Raw genomic sequence first — 18,092 nt, forward strand, 5'->3', positions numbered from 1 at the left:
AAGATCAACAGATATTCTCTAGGATGAAAAAGATCAATGCAAATGCAATAGCATGAACAATCATTCACAGATAGAAAGAAAAGGAATATTGAGGCAATTAGACTTTAAAGACTGTAGCATATAATCTATGCTGAAGGGTCAGAGGTAATAAGGCTAGAGAAACAAATAAAATGTATGATGTAGTAAGAAGTTCAAACTGTATTGAAGGCAATGAAGATCCAGCAAATAACTTAAAGTATGGGAGTAAAACAAGATAAACAATTTAGAAACTCTCTCAAGCAGTGTGAAGTGGTTTAATTACAAACATGTAATTTGATAGAGGCCAGTTAGCAGATTATTGAAATAGTTCAGAAATTATAAGGAATAAAACTAAGGCAGTCACATGGGAATGGAAATACAGGAATGGACTCAATCGGTATTTAGGAGATAGAAACAACAGAAATTAGTGACTGATTAGGTGTGGCTGGAAGACGGAAAGCAAAAGGAGATGACTTAAAGATTCCTGGCCTAGGCAACTGGGTGGATGAGGGAGAGGAAGAACAGCCTTGGGAAATGGGGTGGGGAGCTGAAAAGGGAGTTCAATTTGGGACATGTTTTGTTTCAGGTATCTGTGAGTCAACCAAGAAGAAGAAGGCAGTTGTAAATATTGTCTGGAGCCCAGGAGAGGGTTGGACAGGCTCTGGTGAGTCATCAGCATATAGGTGATCACTGAAGCTAGGGAGTAAATGAGATCATCTATGGAAAGAATAAAGTATGAGAAGAAAAATTTAGTAACAACTTAATCTAGGGGACATTGGACATAAAGACCTAAAGTTAGAAAGAAACCAGAAGAATAATTTTTAAAAAAAAAGAAAAGAAAAATAAGTAAGAGGAAAACCAAAAGAGAAAGTATTAGAAAAAACAACAGAAATTCCGCTAGAGATAGGTGGGGTTAGGGGTGAATTAACAGTAACAGATATTGAAGAAAATTCAAGTATAGTGATGCCTAGGACTGCTCAAAAGCATTGGAAATTTGACCTTCTCTGGGGACGTTGGCAAGAGCAGCTTCAGTGATGTTGTAGAGAGAGTACCTGTTCTTCAGTGAATGGACAATGGACAAGCAGATTGGAAATGAAACAGTAGAAATATCTATTCTTTGGCCTTCTCTCTTAAGAACACTATTTGGGAAGAAACGGGAAGCAATCACTGGAGGAGAGTAAATGGTAGAGGAAGAGAAAACAAACAAACAAACAAACAAATTTTGGGAGGCCAAGCTGATCACCTGAGGCCAGGAATTTGAGACAAGCCTGGCCAATATGTTGAAACCCCGTCTCTACTAAAAATACAAAAAAATTAGCTGGGCGTGAGGCGGGTGCCTGTAATTTCAGCTACTCTGGAGGCTGAGACAGGAGAATCGCTTGAACCCAGCAGGCAGAGGTTGCAGTGAGCCAAGATCACACCACTGCATTCCAGCCTGGGCAACAAGAGTGAAACTCTGTCTCAAAACAAACAAAAAGAATGTATTTACTGGCTGGGGTAATAAATCAGTAGAGAAGCAGCAGGAATAAGCAGTATATGGTAGGGTTACAAATGAATAGTAAAAGGGGGCTCCTGATTCGAGATCATCTGATAATTTTATGTAGAAACTTCAAAGGTAAGAATAAGCTAAAAATTAAGGGAATCATTACGTAATGAGATCTTTCTCTAAGAGGTAGGAACCAAGTCACTTCCTGAGAGTGACAGTGGTGAGAGGAAGAAGGGAAGTTTGTGAATATGGCTCAGCCAGTGGAATGGCCAGTGTTGGAAATGGGGGCACAGTGAGTTGTAAGTAAAAGGATCTGTGAGTAGTATAGATTTATATTTCAGAAAATATAAATTTGTACTAGGGCCAAGATACATGTGTTTCCCCACAAATACTTGGCAGCCTAGGTATAGCAGTGAAGAAGGCAGGTGTTTTGTTTGATCCAGATTTGAGGGTTGATGAAGCAAGTAGGCTAAAAAGATGAAGGGATTCAGAGTACTGGCAAGAAAGTGGAAATGAGATGTACTGTGGTGTCTGAATAGTCTCAGCTAATGAATCCACTTGACAGAGGCAGGAATAAGAGACACAGAGCTAGGCTAAGGTATACAACCTCTAATCATTTCTGAAATTTTACTCAAAAAATACCCTTTCACCTCTGCCCCAACTTTAACACAGCAATTCTACTTCCAGCAATTTATCCAGCAATTTAAACATTCCCATATATACGCAAAGCATATTCCCTGCAGCATTGTGTATATTGGCAAAATATTGGAAACAACATGAATTTTCTTCAATAGAAATCCGGTAAATAAATTATAGCACAATGAAATAATTGAATACTAAGAAGGAATTAAATGAAATGAGGCAGATTTACATAAACAAATAAGCAGTAATTCCAAGATATATTAGGTGAAAAAGCAAGATGCAAAGTAGTGTATATTGTGTGCCACTATTTGTGTAAAATTAAAGTACATATACATCATATACATATATATCTATATATGCATAATATCTCTGGAAGGATAGAGAAAGTTTGGATATGGTAATTGCCTCTGGAGAAAGGGCTAGATGGCTGGAGGTAGTGGTGAAGAAGAAAAATTTACTTTTACCTTTATATATATATAAATAAAATGTACTTTTACATATATATATAGTGAATATATATATTTCTATTTTTTACTATGGACACGTGATTACCTGGACAAAAAGGAGAAAAGAAATGTATCTGCTATCATTATATGCTGTACCCAATGGTGGTGAGTGCTAGTGAGGCAGCCTCAATCAATGACACACATAAATACATTTGTGCTTGCTTTTATCTGAGTCCTGAACTAGTTAGTTTTTAGTTACATTAGATAAAATGAGGCATTTTAGTATATGCAATATTTTTTATGTCCTGAACCAGAAAGACCTTTAGCTAGGGTTCAGAAAAACATGGGACTTTTTCTGATAAAAATGGCACGTAGAAAAGACATTCAAGTTTAATTGTCTTACTGACAAATTGTAAGCTGAAAGAGCTTTCTTGAGAAACACATGCCCACCTTCTTCAGAGCTTAAGGAATAGAATGAGTTTATAAATGTTTGGGAGTAATTCTACTAACTTAAATACAATGTTTTAAGTGATTTCTTGTTTATTAGGATTTCATATGGCTTAAGAAAAAACTTTTGATTTAAACATTTTTGAGAGTATACTTAGCTATGGGGAAATGCACCTTGAAAGCAGCAGAAACTATTAGTACTTTTCTCTATTTACAGCAAGCCAGAGACAGTCTTTGCTCTGGGTATAGATAGCATCTACGTTTCAACCTTATTTCTGAAGAGACATATGCAAGATTCTGTAACCTATATGTTGTCAAATCAGTCTGTACAAAATCCACAGTTATATTACCAAAAAGTCTATGCAAAGCTGTATGACACAGGCCATAAGACAGAGACAACACAAGTATACTTGACGGTATCCTGAGAAAAGTGTAACGTACCACACAAGCAGCTTTTTTAATGCCCATGTCTGGTAGGTACTCAGCATTCAAAACTAACAGTAATTACTGCCAAAGCCCACATTATTTTTTGTGCTGATTTATATTGTGTTTGGGGTGGGGGTGCAAGGAGAAGAAAGAGAGAGAAAAAACTAGAGAGCAAGAGAGAGAATAAATTTTTATACCAAATATTAGTCTCCAGCGATCTCTTTTCTGGTTTATTGGAAATCAGATCATTTTGAACTATTTCAGCAGGCTAGTAGAGCCTAGCCTACTGTTAAGCACATAATTGATACCCAGTAACTAATCAATAGCCAGGCTTGCCATGAGTGCACCTGTGCTTCCGTTGGTAGCTCAGCAGGTGAGCCGTGGGTCCAAAGAGAAACACAAACAGCACTACTTTTCCTGTTTACAATAAGTACTCCTATGAGTCTATCACTATACCTGAGATTCCTACTGACTGAGATGTCATGTCCCCCACCTTTATTACCTGGAGAGCCAAACATCCTTTCAAGTTTTGTTTAAGTGTCCTTTCTACCGTGATTCCTGATTGCCCAGCCTTCATTCTTTGTGTTACTACAACTCTTTGTTCACATAGCTATGATAGCACTTCTCGCAGAATGCTATAATGATCATTGTATAACTATGTGTATAAGATGATGACTACCTGCTTTGTCACTGTACTGTTGAATTCTTTGAGGGCAGGGACCTTGTCTTTCCATCTTTGAATCCCCAACAGATGACAGTGACTCGGGGGCTCACAATCTCTCCCAGCCTCAGTTTCCTCATGTGTAATGCAGAAGGAATAATTTCAGTCTTTAAGGGTTGTCATCAGGATTAAAAATAATACACGCACAGTGTCAAGAAGAGATGAAAACCAAGAGGGACTCAAGACCAAGAAAACACTGAGTAGCCATATTCTATTTGGAATTGTTATATTTTGTCAGCCAGGTGTTGGAGCAAAGAGACCGAAGTTCTGCAGAGAGAAGAATGAATCAGACATGCAGTAAGAAGCAGAGATGGGAGATGGAGTGAGGTCATGCGTGGGTCTCCCTACAGTTTTGCAATTCCGAGTTCCAGTTTTCCTGAGGCCCAGCTGCATTCTTTGGCATTAAAATAAATGGGCTTAAAGTACAAAATGCTCAAGAAAGAACAGCTTCGGAAGAGGAGAATAGAGAAGTAGCAAATTGGGAAGAACTTATATCAGTAATATTTACGTTGCACCTTTTGGATGCCTTGGGGTGATTTGCTATGAGATCCCCAAAGTTTCCTTGAAACATATGCAGGAGCATAAAACATGCTGGTCCTGTCCACAGTCTAGATTGTACTTGGTACATAAATGTATGCAGACTTGGCAACCAGATTGCAGGCTCTTGGGAGAGGGGAAATTATACCTTCTTCCTTTCCATTTGCCGTAGAGCCTAGCCTACTGTTAAGCACATAATTGATACCCAGTAACTAATCAATATTGGTTAAATGAATGAATCCAATTTTTTTTGAGACAAGGTCTTGCTCTGTTGCCCAGGCTGGAATGCAGTGGTATGACCTTGGCTCACTACAATTTCTTTCTGCCTCCCAGTCAAGCAATCCTCCCACCTTAGCTACCCTAAAGGTACATGCCACCACACTCAGCTGGGGTTTTTTTTTTTAAGAGATGAGTTCTCTCTGTATTGCCAAGGCTGCTATCAAACTCCTGGACTCAAGTAGTCCTCCTACTTCGGTCTCCCAAAGTGCTGGGATAACTGGCATGAGCCACTGTGCCCAGCTAGATTCTTTTATAAGGTACACAAAAAGGGATCCAGAAAACAATGAATCAATAATGGATGTTTCAGCCTCTTCTCAATCTATATACTCTTTCGGTATGATTCAGTAATACTCAGAGTTCCAGCCACTAGATAGGTATGGATGGTGTTCACATCGTCATTTCCAGCCCAGGCCTATACTGCGGAATCTGGACTCTCATTCCCAACTGCCTGCAGTAGCTGGATATAATGACCTATAGGCATCTCTGTCCAGGGTCATCAAACGCTGATCTTCAGACATCTCCAAATATCATGTTCTCCAAACTTGCCCCTCTGTCTACATTCTTAGTTTCAGAATATGGGCACCAGCACTTGCCATGCAGTCTGCCTAGCTGAAAAACCATGGGTCATTCTTCCCTCCTTCATGTCCTTCCCTCTGCAGACTAAGGAGAGCAATGTGGTGCATATAAAAAGCATAGACTTAAAAGTCTCACAGGCCTGGAATTTGGCTCAATCACTTAGCTTTGACCTTGAAAACATTACTGCCTTGTGGCTCATTATCTTTGTTTGTAAAATGAGATTATTAATGCCTATCTTAGAGGGATGTTTAATAACTAGACATAATGTATACAGCATTGCAGACTCCAACTGTCATTTAGTGTCCTGGACATGACTTTACTGTTTCACAGAGTACACAATGATTGGTTTATTTTTAAGCCCACACGAATCTCTAAGCAAGTTGAAGAGACGGTATTACTTTTATCTGATACTTTGAATTTAATGAAATGGCATCATTTTTCCTAAAAGCTCTGAATCTACATGTCAAAAAAACAGAATAAAAGATACAAGAAACAATGACATGGATAAATAAGAATCTATCTTATTAGACTTCATCTATATAGTTTATATATATATATTGGATGCTTATTTTTCAAAAGCATTTGCGAAAAGGTAGAAGACATTATAAGAAGAGAAGAATATGCTACACTTCTTGGAGTAGAAGAAGACTATAAAATACCATGATGAACAATCTAAATCAGACAGAAATCCTTTAGACAATCAAAAACACAGTTAATATGGAATGTTTGGTCTGGCTAGCTGGGGGGACAGGATAGTGGGGCAAGGCACAGCCAAGAATTGCATTTCAGTGACTCACTGCTCCTACAAAAACGGTGGCTTCTGAGAAATACAATTTAGAAGAAAATATCTATAATAAAATGTGAGGTGCCATACCAAAAATAACATAACATTTACTTAGGGGGGAACCCTCAATTAATTGCCCTTTGAAAACAGAACCTTCTCAGAAATCACTGAGAATCTACCTGAAGATTTCAGGAGGTTTATGTCAGCTCATTTGTTCATTATTGATTCATTCATTCACTCATTAAACAAATGTTTTTTAAGTGCCTGCTATAAGCCAAGGCTGGGATATGTATGGTAGGGAACAAAGCACGCACAGTTCCTGTACTGGGGGGAAGAGGGGGTTACAATGTAACAGGAAAGGGAGGCAATTAACTAAGCAAAAACAATAAAATGCGATATATTCTCTACTGAGCATTATTCTAGTGCTGTGGGAAAAGGAAGAATACTTAACCAATCTGGGCTTATAAGAAAGTGCTTTCCTCAAGTGAAGAAGAAGTAAAAAGATGATCAGGTAATAGGAACATTATATCCAAAAACTTGAAGGTAAGAAATGGAGAATCATCCCCAAAAGGAAAAACTTGAAGTTCAAGTTAAAACAGCTATAGATTTGTCTGCCGAGAAAGGTGAAAGTCAGGTTATGAAAGATTTAATTTTTTTTAAATGGACTGAATTGAGGTGCAATTTATATTCAATAATGCACACTCTTAAGGTCAAATGAATTTTGAAAAATGTTTCCATATGTAACCTGCAGCCCAATGAAAGTATGGAACATTTCCATCTCCTGATGAAGTCTGTTAGTGCCCCTTTGCAGTCATCTCCCCTCCCTCCCCAGCACCCCCAATACAGGTAGAAATTGCTCCACTTCCTATCACTATAGATTGGTTTTACTTGTTCTAGAATTTAATATAAATAGACTTTTCTAAGTATAATGTCTATGTGATTCCTCCATGCTGTTATGTATCTCAGTAGCTCATTCCTTTTTATTGCTGAGTAGGATTTGATTTTATGATATACTCTAATTTGTTTATCCAATCATTAATTTACTAGAACCCACCCTTATTTGGGTTGATTTTAGCTGCTATAAATAAAGCTCCCATGAGCATTCATGTACCAGCCTTTTTTATAAACATAAGTTGTTAGTTCTCTGGAGTAAATACCTAAGAGCAGAATCACTGGGTAACATGATAAGTAGGTTTAACGTCATAAGAAACTGGCAAACTGTTTTTTAAACGTGGTCACTCTATTTTACACCTTACTGTAAATGTATGCGAGTTCCTGTTTCTCCACATTCTTGTCAACATTTTATATTACTGGTCATTTTAATTTTAGTCATTCCAGTAGGCGTGAAGTGGTATTTCATTGTGATCTTAATTTTTCCTTTTGTGATGATCAGTGATGCTGAACATCACTTTTACATGATTATTGGCCATTTGTATTTTGCCTTTTGTAAAATTTGTTTACATTGTTTGCCATTAATTGTGAAAGAGTTCTTTATATATTGTTGATTCAAGCACTTTGTCAGTTATATTGTGGTAAATATTTTCTTCTAGTACATAGCCTGCCCTTTTATTTTATATCTAAAGTGATTATTTTAATTTTTGTAGAAGCCCAATTTATCAATATTTTCTTTTCTGGTTATGGATTTTTTTCCCTATTTTTGCTTATAGAAGCTTTATAGTCATAATCTTTGCATTTAGATCTATAATCCACTTAAATTTGATTTTTGTATATGGTGTAAAGTAAGGGTTGAAGTTAATTGTTTTACATACGGAGATCAGATTCCAATTGTTTTAGCACCGTATATTGAAAAGACTATCATTTCTCATTGAATTATCTTACAGAAAATGAATTCCAGTTTTACAGTTACTGACTTTTTTCTTTTCTTGAGTATGTATAGGAGGAGCATCCTTAATCCAAATATAACATGGTGAAACCCCGTCTCTACTAAAAATACAAAAAATTAGCCAGGCGTGTTGGCGGGCGCCTGTAGTCCCAGCTACTCGGGAGGCTGAGGCAGGAGAATGGCGTGAACCCGGGAGGCAGAGCTTGCAGTGAGCCCAGATTGCGCTACTGCGCTCCAGCCTGGGTGACAGAGCGAGATTCCGTCTAAAAAAAAAAAAAAAAAAAAAGAAATCTGATGGTTTTATAACTGGGAATTCTCCTGAACAAGCTCTCTTGCCTGCCACCATGTAAGACATGCCTTTGCTTCTCCTTTGCCTTCTGTCATGATTGTGAGGCCTCCCCAGTCATGTGGAACTGTAAGTCCATGAAACCTCTTTACAGATTACCCAGTCTTGGGTATGTCTTTATAAGCAGCGTGAAAACAAACTAATACAGTTAGGAACTGTAAAAACCCAAGGTATTTTGCAAGCCCCTCTAAGTTGGTAAGACTCAGCCTCCAAACTGTCTCTCTATGGGTCTTGGTAGAGCTTGGTTTTAGGCTTTCTTCAGATAATCCTACATTAAGTCTTTCTCTAGGGCATGGTCTTTACTCTTAAGACATGGTCTTTCTGCCATCTCAGGTGGATTCCAGAGGTTTTAAAGAGGCTTGAAGGACATTTCTCCACTCTGGCAAGGCTGGAACTCCAGTATCTGCAGGTACTGCTTAACCTCCAATATCTTTGTACACCTTTCAGCCCTAGAGCAGTTGCTAGCTGTTAAGCCTTGGGTTATTTGCCCTGAGCCTATACAACCCCCTCTCAGTCATGAACTTGAAGTGTTCCATCACACAAATTTCTGAGACACTGCCTTCTTCTATGACGTTCTGCCTATTATATTCCTGCTGCTTCAGCTACCCAGAACTCTGATCTCTGCCCCTATGCTCAGTGGCACCGCTGTACGCTGCTTGACTCCAGCTTTCTGTTCTGCAATCAGAAAATTGTTCTCAGGCAGAGAACTGGCAATTGTGGACCCCACTTCATGAGTTTCCCTCCTTTCAAAGATCGCAGGCTTAAAACTGTCAGTTGCTTGAGATGTTTATGCAAGAAGTCTAGTTGGGCACCATTTAATTCATAAATGCTGGAAGCTGAAATCCCCCCACTATTAGTTTTTAAGCAGAGAAGTAAAATAACCTATTTGTACTTTAGAAGGGTCACTCAGGTTTCATTGGAAAGTCAATTGGTAGGGGACAAGACCGGTGCACACAGACAACACATGGCAATAGGAGTAATCCTGGAAAAAATTACCTATTTAATAAGTACATATTTAGTTATCACTATATGCAAGTTACTGTTCTCATTCTAGTATTAACTCACTTAACCATCACCAATTCCATGATATAATAGTATTATTATCTCCATTTTATAGGTTGGAAAACAGAGGGACAGATAGGCTAAGTAATTTGACCAAAAAGCAGAGTTGGGATTGAAAACAGGTGGCCTGAGTTTGGAGTCCATGATCTTTAAAACCAGACAGTGCTGTGGTAATGGTAGCTTAATGTAGTGGAAATGAGCAACCTTTGCTTCCTGTGCCTGAAAAGCATGGACTTCCCTTTCTGGACACTATTATTAGTAGACATACTGTGTGCCAGTGTGAATAGAACAACAATCCAGGCATCTTGGGAGATAAGGGATTGAAAGCAAAGATTCTTAGCCTATAATCAACATAAAGACTCTAAAAAAACAAAATTATGAAGAAAGTAATTATTAAACAACTTAATATACTCAGAGCAATTGCTTTAATGCTAAGCAGATGCTAGGGGATGTGACAATTGCAAGAATAAAAAAGACTAACTATCACACCTGTAATCCTAGCCCCTTTGGGAGACCAAGGCAGGCAGATCACCTAAGGTCAGGAGTTCAAGACCAACCTGGCCAACAAGACGAAACTCCGTCTCTACTAAAAATACAAAAATTAGCTGGGCATGGGAGCAGGCACCTGTAATCCCAGCTACTTGGGAGGGTGAGGCAGGAGAATCACCTGAACCTGGGAGACAGAGGTTGCAGTGAGCTGAGATTGTGCCATTGCACTCCAGCCTGGATGACAGAGGGGAACTCCATCCCCCCCCCAAAAAAAAAAAGCTTAGAGTCTATTTTTATATGGGTTATATTCAACAAGAGAGAGTCAACAGTGGTCCTTAGAGCAATGGCCAGGAAATCTCTGAGAATTTGCCTTTTAACTTATGAAGTCATTTGCCTCTGAACCCACTTCCCTAGCTATAAAATTGAACTAAAGTAATATCAGTCAAAAGCATACATCACTGAATTAATTTTCATCTTTTAAAAAAGTCCTGACATTTTTTGTTACAATGCAATTTGGTGCAGCTGCTGAGGTAAAGAACTGAAATGAACTGAAGAGGAAAAAATAAACCCAGAATACAAAAACAAAAGATGAAGTTTTGCCATTCTTGGAACAATAAATGAAACAAAATATCTGTTATTATGAAATAACCCCATTAGAGAGGTCAGGGAAAATGGCAGCTGAGGCTAAAATAAAAATACTCAGATAGGTTGTGTGCTGACATCTGGGTCTAGGTCAACATGTCATGTGTACCAAGTTAAGAGTGTCTTCTGAATTTTAGTGATAAACAACTACTCAGATTAAAATATGCCATAAAAATTATGTTTTAAAAAAAGCACTGTTTACATTTATCTGTGGAAATTTCTGTCCTGCTGATAACCCAAATGCATGAGTTAAACCATCTGCCTCTTTTTCTGATGTGAAAGGGAATGATGTAAATGCTGTTTACAGCAGTGAGTTGGTTTGCTGAGAGGCTGCCATTCTTTATCAGCATTTTAACACTGGATAACTGAGATAACTGTACTTCAGGCATATTCCCAAGAAGAGTCCATAGGCATCTCTCCTGGTGAGGGCTGGTTTATCATGTTTACAAATGTCCAACTCTACTCAAGATATACATGCAATCCAGAGAGTGTCACATAAGAGACAGTGTGATAGAAATGACATGCATTTTGATGGGAGATTAATCCAGATTCAAATTCTGCCCTTCTAATCTTGGCCAAGTTATGGAAATTTTCTAGATCTTGGTTTCTTCAGCCATAAAATAAGCTTACTATAGGGGGTTGAATGGTGGACCCCATTTGTCCATGTCCTAACCCCCAAAACCTGTGAATGTGACCTTATTTGGAAAAAAAAGTCTTTGCAGGTATAATTTTGAGAAGTGATCATTCTGGGTTTTCTGGTGGGTCCTAAGTCCAATGACAAGTGGCCTTCTGAAAGATGCACAGGTTTGAGCTGCACGGGAAGAAACAGAGAATGAGGCCATGTGAAGACAAAGGAAGAGATTGGACTTATTTAGTCACAAGCCAACGAATACTTGGAGCCACCAGAAGCTGGAAGAGGAAAGGAAAAATCCTCTCCTAGAGCCTTTAGAGATAACATTGCCCTTAGAATACCTCAATTTCTGATCTCTGGCCTCCAGAACTGTGAGAAAATATATTTTTGTTGTTTTAAACCACCCAGTTTGTGGTAATTTTTAACAGAAGCCCCAATAAATGAATATAATGACATTATAGGGTTTTTGTGGGGAATATAGATAGATCTGTGCATAGCCAAAGTAAACATTTATTTAGTGTTAGCTAATATGGTAATAGTACATGATATTTCAAACACATGGCTACAAATACTCATGGAATCAAGGACCAAGGGTCTTCTACTTCAATATAAAATTTATAAGGTCAAGTGTCCCAGTTACTGCTAAGGAACTGGGAAGAAGAAGAAATCTGAAAAAAAAAATTTATTGGCTACTAATATGAAATTCACTTGTAAGGAGAGGGCTCACCTTTATTGAAGATAAGATTTCTAAAGCCCATTTCAGAGGAGAGGCTGAGCCTCTAGGTCCTAGATATGAATAAATGTACTTCACATAAGAGAAGAGGAAAAATGTATTGGTGACTCCAGGAAAACGAAGGAGGAAAGAAAGGCAGAAAAGGCTCCAAGCTCTAAGCTATAACCCGCTCTCTATAACCATCTTCAAGAAAGCCTCAACATCACAAAACGTGACTTGAGATGAATTATTCTCTCCCTCTCTCCCTCCCTTCCTTTCTTTCTTCATTGCTTTTTTCATCAAAAGTGTAGAAAAATGAGGCTTCAAACCAAGAATAATATAGAAAACTGAGACTGAATGGAAAGACAAAATGATACAGGTGTTATTAGTCTTTGCTTAGATCCAGGCACCACCTCAAAGTCAAGTTAGGATATAAGAGGACTACATGTGCAAAGAATGACCAAAGATTAGGCTGAAATCTTGATGTTCATTCTCCTTTAGAAAAACTTCACTCACCAAACACATACTTCAACTGAAGACATTTTATTCACAAATGGCAAGAATTCTGGAATGGCAATATTTTTCTGAGATGCAAAATTAACTTACAGGATGTAAATATTTTTTACTTTCAAAAATCTGTCACAGCATGTATTTTTTAGAGCAACATATATGTTTTGAAGTCAGGTATTTTTACCTAAGATTACTCCTAATGCAGTTCAACTGGTACAATCATTTGCAATAAAACTAATTCATCTAATTTTTATATCTAATGAAGAATTGAATTACCAGCCAAATTATATTCTCTATGTAATATGCCATCTTCAAAAACTGTTTTTCATAATCTAGGGGGACTGAACACATCAAATACATGTCATATTATTAGAGAAAAAATACAAGCTAAAGTGTCTGAATTTGTAGGTAAAATACAAATTCAGATGATGTGATGTCAAATATAGACAACAATAATTGGGAAAAGTTTCGTGGCAGAATAGTGGACTTGAATTAAACATTGAGGAAGAATCAGAAGGTGATCACCAGAATAAAATTTCATAAATGCAAGCCAGTTAAACTCCCAGGATTCTAGGGATGAAGGTAGGAGGGAGAATGAGATATTTTCACTCTTTGACTTCACTGAAGAGGAAATTTGAATGAGAACCAAAGTGTCTGAAAATGAAAATTATATTCGGCATCCATTTATCACATGGGGAAAATGGTAAATGGGAACAAAATAATAAGAGGTATAGTTTCTGATGTGCTTAGGCTTATGAGCCTAACTATAGAGCTAAACTGAGAAGTTACAAAACATTTTTAAATTATAATGCAGTCTCCTCTTAGGTCAAAATGTTTGCCTGAGTGGGTAGATTGGTTAGTCTGGACCCTCTGGACACTTTTAAGCATTCCAGATTGCCTCCAATGAATTTAGAATGCCAAGAATGTGCACAAATTTGCTATTTAAAATTCTAGAATTGCATTTGCTAATCCAATTAAGTCTAGCTTTGCCAGACACAGGGGCTGAACTCCACTTCAAATCATGTAGTTGAAATATACTCAAAAAATTTATGTGAAGAGAAACCCATTCTAAGTCCACAATACCTGTCTCTAAAATGACTGCAAATACTCAAGTTACTAACATTTCTTTGGAAATGATTATTGCTATACCTCCAATCACTCCTTTACACACACACACACACACACACACACACACAAGATGAAATGAACAAAATAGGTAGGAAATTGTTAGTGTTGCAAATGTATTTTATTTACCAAACCATTATAGGTTTAAACTTGTATTCATACCTTGACTCGTACATGCTCATTCATAAGCACATATATTATCTATTTAACTTCATTAAATCATCTGATTTTCTGTTTAAGTCCATGTCTAATATTTTTTACGCTTCTGATGAAGGCTTTCACTCTATTACATGAACAGTGGGTACATTTTATCATCCCAAGAAGTTGGCAAGCTCCTTGAAAGACAGACCATATCATATGTTTATTTTATATCCCCTTGATGCCAACTACTGCCATGGTAAATTCTCAATGTGTTGATTTGATTTTCATTAATTCAATTCCAATCTAGCACTTTTTTTTTTTTTTTTTGAGACAGAGTTTCACTCTTGTTGTCCAGGCTGGAATGCAATGGTGCAATCTTGGCTCACTGCAACTTTTGCCTCCCGGGTTCAAGGGATTCTCCTGCTTCAGCCTCGCGAGTAGCTGGGATTACAGGCACCTACCACCATGCCCAGCTAATTTTTGGTATTATTAGTAGAGATGGGGTTTCACCATTTTGTTCAGGCTGGTCTTGAACTCCTGACCTCAGGTGATCCACCTGCCTCGGCTTCCCAAAGTGCTGAGATTACAGGCGTGAGCCACCACACCCTGCCCAGTCTAGCATTTTTATACTAGCAAATGTTACTTTGTACTGTTATAGAATTGCATATGAAAATTGGGCCTCTTTACCCTGTTTGCAGATGACATGATTCTATATTTAGAAAATCCCATCGTCTCAGCCCAAAACCTCCTTAAGCTGATAAGCAACTTCACCAAAGTCTCAGGATACAAAATCAATGTGCAAAAATCACAAGCATTCCTATACACCAATAACAGACAAACAGAGAGACAAAACATGAGTGAACTCTCATTCACAATTGCTTCAAAGAGAATAAAATACCTAGGAATCCAACTTACAAGGGATGTGAAGGATCTCAAGAAGAACTACAAACCATTGCTCAATGAAATAAAAGAGGACACAAACAAATGGAAGAACATTCCATGCTCATGGATAGGAAGAATCAATATCGCGAAAAATGGCCATACTGCCCAAGGTAATTTATAGATTCAATGCCATCCCCATCAAGCTAACGATGATTTTCTTCACAGAATTGGAAAAAACTACTTTAAAGTTCATATGGAACCAAAAAAGAGCCTGCATTGCCAAGACAATCCTAAGCAAAAAGAACACATGGGGTTTACAATTCGAGATGAGATTTGGGTGGGGACACAGAGCCAAACCACATCAAAGAGTTCCCCTAGACCCCATCTCTCACTTCATGCAGCAGAATAAACACAACGACATGATAAATGATTGAGAAACAAAATATCAGGCTATTCAAAACAACATAAAAAGTTAGATGACAGTAGAGCAATACCTTCTAAACTAAGGGGAAAAAAAGATCTGTAACCCAGAATTCAACATGAAATTATCAATAAAAAATAAAGATGAAATAAACATATTTCCAGATATGTAAGGTCAAAACATTACCTCTATGACTTCTTTCTTAGGAACCTACTAGAAGAGATGGTGCACACAGTAAATAAATAAAGAATGGGGTGTCAAAAAATGGAAAAGAAAAAGTAAAAGAAATAAGGGATCTAGTATAGAAGAAAGCTACACAGCATTCCTGGAATGATGGTTTAGTGAAGTGCGAGGATGTGAGGAAGCTGCAGGATAACAGGCAACAGACTGAGAGAAAAACCCATCCAGACTGGAGCAAAAGGACCAAGGGATCTGGAAGGGATAGCTTTTCAGGAAAAAAAAAAATAGAATTGACAGTTTGCCTAATTCATTTGACATTATTTAAAAAAATGTAAGATTGATTTTATAGTGCTTCTGGAGAGTTCAGGCAGAACTAATTGATAGGCATACAAATAACTATGAAAACTACCAAACAGGAATTCTTACCAAAAAAAATAAGAAAGGTTATATAAGCAAGAAAAAAATTGTCATATGCAACATGGTTCAATGGCTATAATAATATAAACACTGAATATTGACCCATCCAAAAACTGTGAAAAAAACTATATAGGAAAGAGGTGGAGGGGAAATTAGAACATATATATTTTTGGTAAAGGAGATACATGACAGAAATGTAGCCTTACATTCTCCAATAATAAATAAATGGATAATATCTAAAACTAAAAAAGAATCCAGAAATGGCAGCATAAGTTTGTTTACTGAAGAATACCATAGGAAAAAAATAAAAGAGTTGAAAGCAATTGCTACTAGGGAACAGGATTCAGAAGTAGAAAAGGAAGATGAGAGAAATGTCATTTCTTCAGAAACTTACAGCAATATTTGACTTTATGTATATGAAATACTTTGAAGAATAAAAATAATATTACACATAAGTAAACTCAAAGCAAAAACAAAACAGAACAAAATTAAGAAACAAACACAGGCCAGGCATGGTGGCCCATGCCAGTAATTCTAGTCCTTTGGGAGGCCAAGGCAGGAGGCTCATCTGAGACTAGGAGTTTGAGACCAGCCTGGGTGACACAGCAAGACTGTCTCTAAAAAAAGAAAAAGAAAAAAAAAAGCCAGATGTAGTCCCAGCTACTTGGGAGGTTGATGCTAGAGGATCACTTGAGCCCAGGAGTTTGAGACTGCAGTGAGTTATGATTGCCCCACTGGACTCCAGCCTGGGTGACAGAGCAAGACCATGACCTATGACCTGAGTAGCTCAGGTGCATGCCACCACACCTGGCTAAATTTTATTTTTTAATTTTTTGTAGAGATGGCATCTTGCTCTGTTGCCCAGGCTGGTGTTAAACTTCTGGTCTCAAGCAATGAACCTGCCTTGACCTCCCAAAGTGCTCAGATTACAGGCATGAGCCACCAAGCCCAGCCTGTTTATTCTTTTTTCTTTTTCAAATTTTTAGTAAGGTTTAATTAATTAATTATTTGTAAAAATTTATGGAATACATGTGAAATTTTGTTACATGTAGATAATGTGCAGTGATCAAACCAGGGCATTTAGGGTATCCAGCACCCACGTACAATACATTTTTGTTAAGTATAGTCACCCTACTATGCTATCAAATATTTAACTTATTTCATCTTATTGTATGTTTGTACCCTTTAATCTACTTCTGTTCATCCTCTCTTCTTCCCCTCACTCACCCTTCTCAGTCTCTGTTATCTATCTTTTCACTCTCTACTTCCATGTCATCAAATTTTTAGCTCCAACATATAAGTGAGAACATGTGATATTTGTCTTTTCATGCCAGGCTTATTTTACTTAAGATAATGACCACCAGTTCCATTCATGTTGTGGCAAATGACATTATTTCATTCTGTTTTATGGACAAATTGTATTCCATTGTGTATATATACCACATGTCTATTATTTATTCACTTATTGATGGACATTTAGGTTGATTCCATATCTTTGCTACTGTGAATAGTGCTGAAATAAACATGCTGGTGCAGATATCCCTTTGATATATCAATGTAATTTCCTTTGGGTAGAGGCCCAGTAGTGTGATTATTGGATCAAGTGGTAACTCTATTTTTAGTTTGTTGAGTAATCTCTGTACTGTTTTTCATAGTTGCTGTACATCTCTCTTGAGAAATGTTTACTCACGTCCTTTGCCCACTTTTAAAGAGGATTATTTGTTTTATTTCCTGTTGAATTGTTTAAATTCCTTGTATATTTTGGATGTCAGTCTCCTGACAGATTCGTAGTTTCCAAATATTTTCTCCCACTCTGCATGTTGTCTGTTCACTCTGTTAATTATTTCTTTTGATGTACAAAAGCTTTTTAGTTTAATTAAGTCCCATTTGTCTATTTTTGTTTTTGGTGCCTATGCTTTTAAGGGCTTAGTCATATAATTTTTACTCCAGGAGAGTTTTCCCTAGGTTTTCTTCTAGTATGTTTAGAGTTTCAGGTCTTACATTCAAGACTTTAATCCACATAGAGTTGATTTTTGTATATGATGAGAGATGGGGTCAAGTTTTATTTTTCTGCATGTGGCTATCCAATTTCCCCAGAACCGTTTGTTGAAGAGGGTGCCCTTTCTCGAATGTAAGTTTTTGTCAACTTTGTCAAAGATAAGTTGGATGTAAGTATGTGGCTTTATTTCTGGCGTCCTTATTCTGTTCATTAGTCTATGTGTCTATGTTTATACCAATATCATGCTGATTTGGTAAATGTAGACTTGCAATATTTTGTTTTGGTTGTTGTTTTTCATGGAGTATAATTTTATTTAATTATTAATTTTTA

Source organism: Hylobates moloch, unplaced genomic scaffold, assembly GCF_009828535.3.
Source record: "Hylobates moloch isolate HMO894 unplaced genomic scaffold, HMol_V3 SCAFFOLD_17, whole genome shotgun sequence".
Classification (NCBI taxonomy): Eukaryota; Metazoa; Chordata; class Mammalia; order Primates; family Hylobatidae; genus Hylobates; species Hylobates moloch.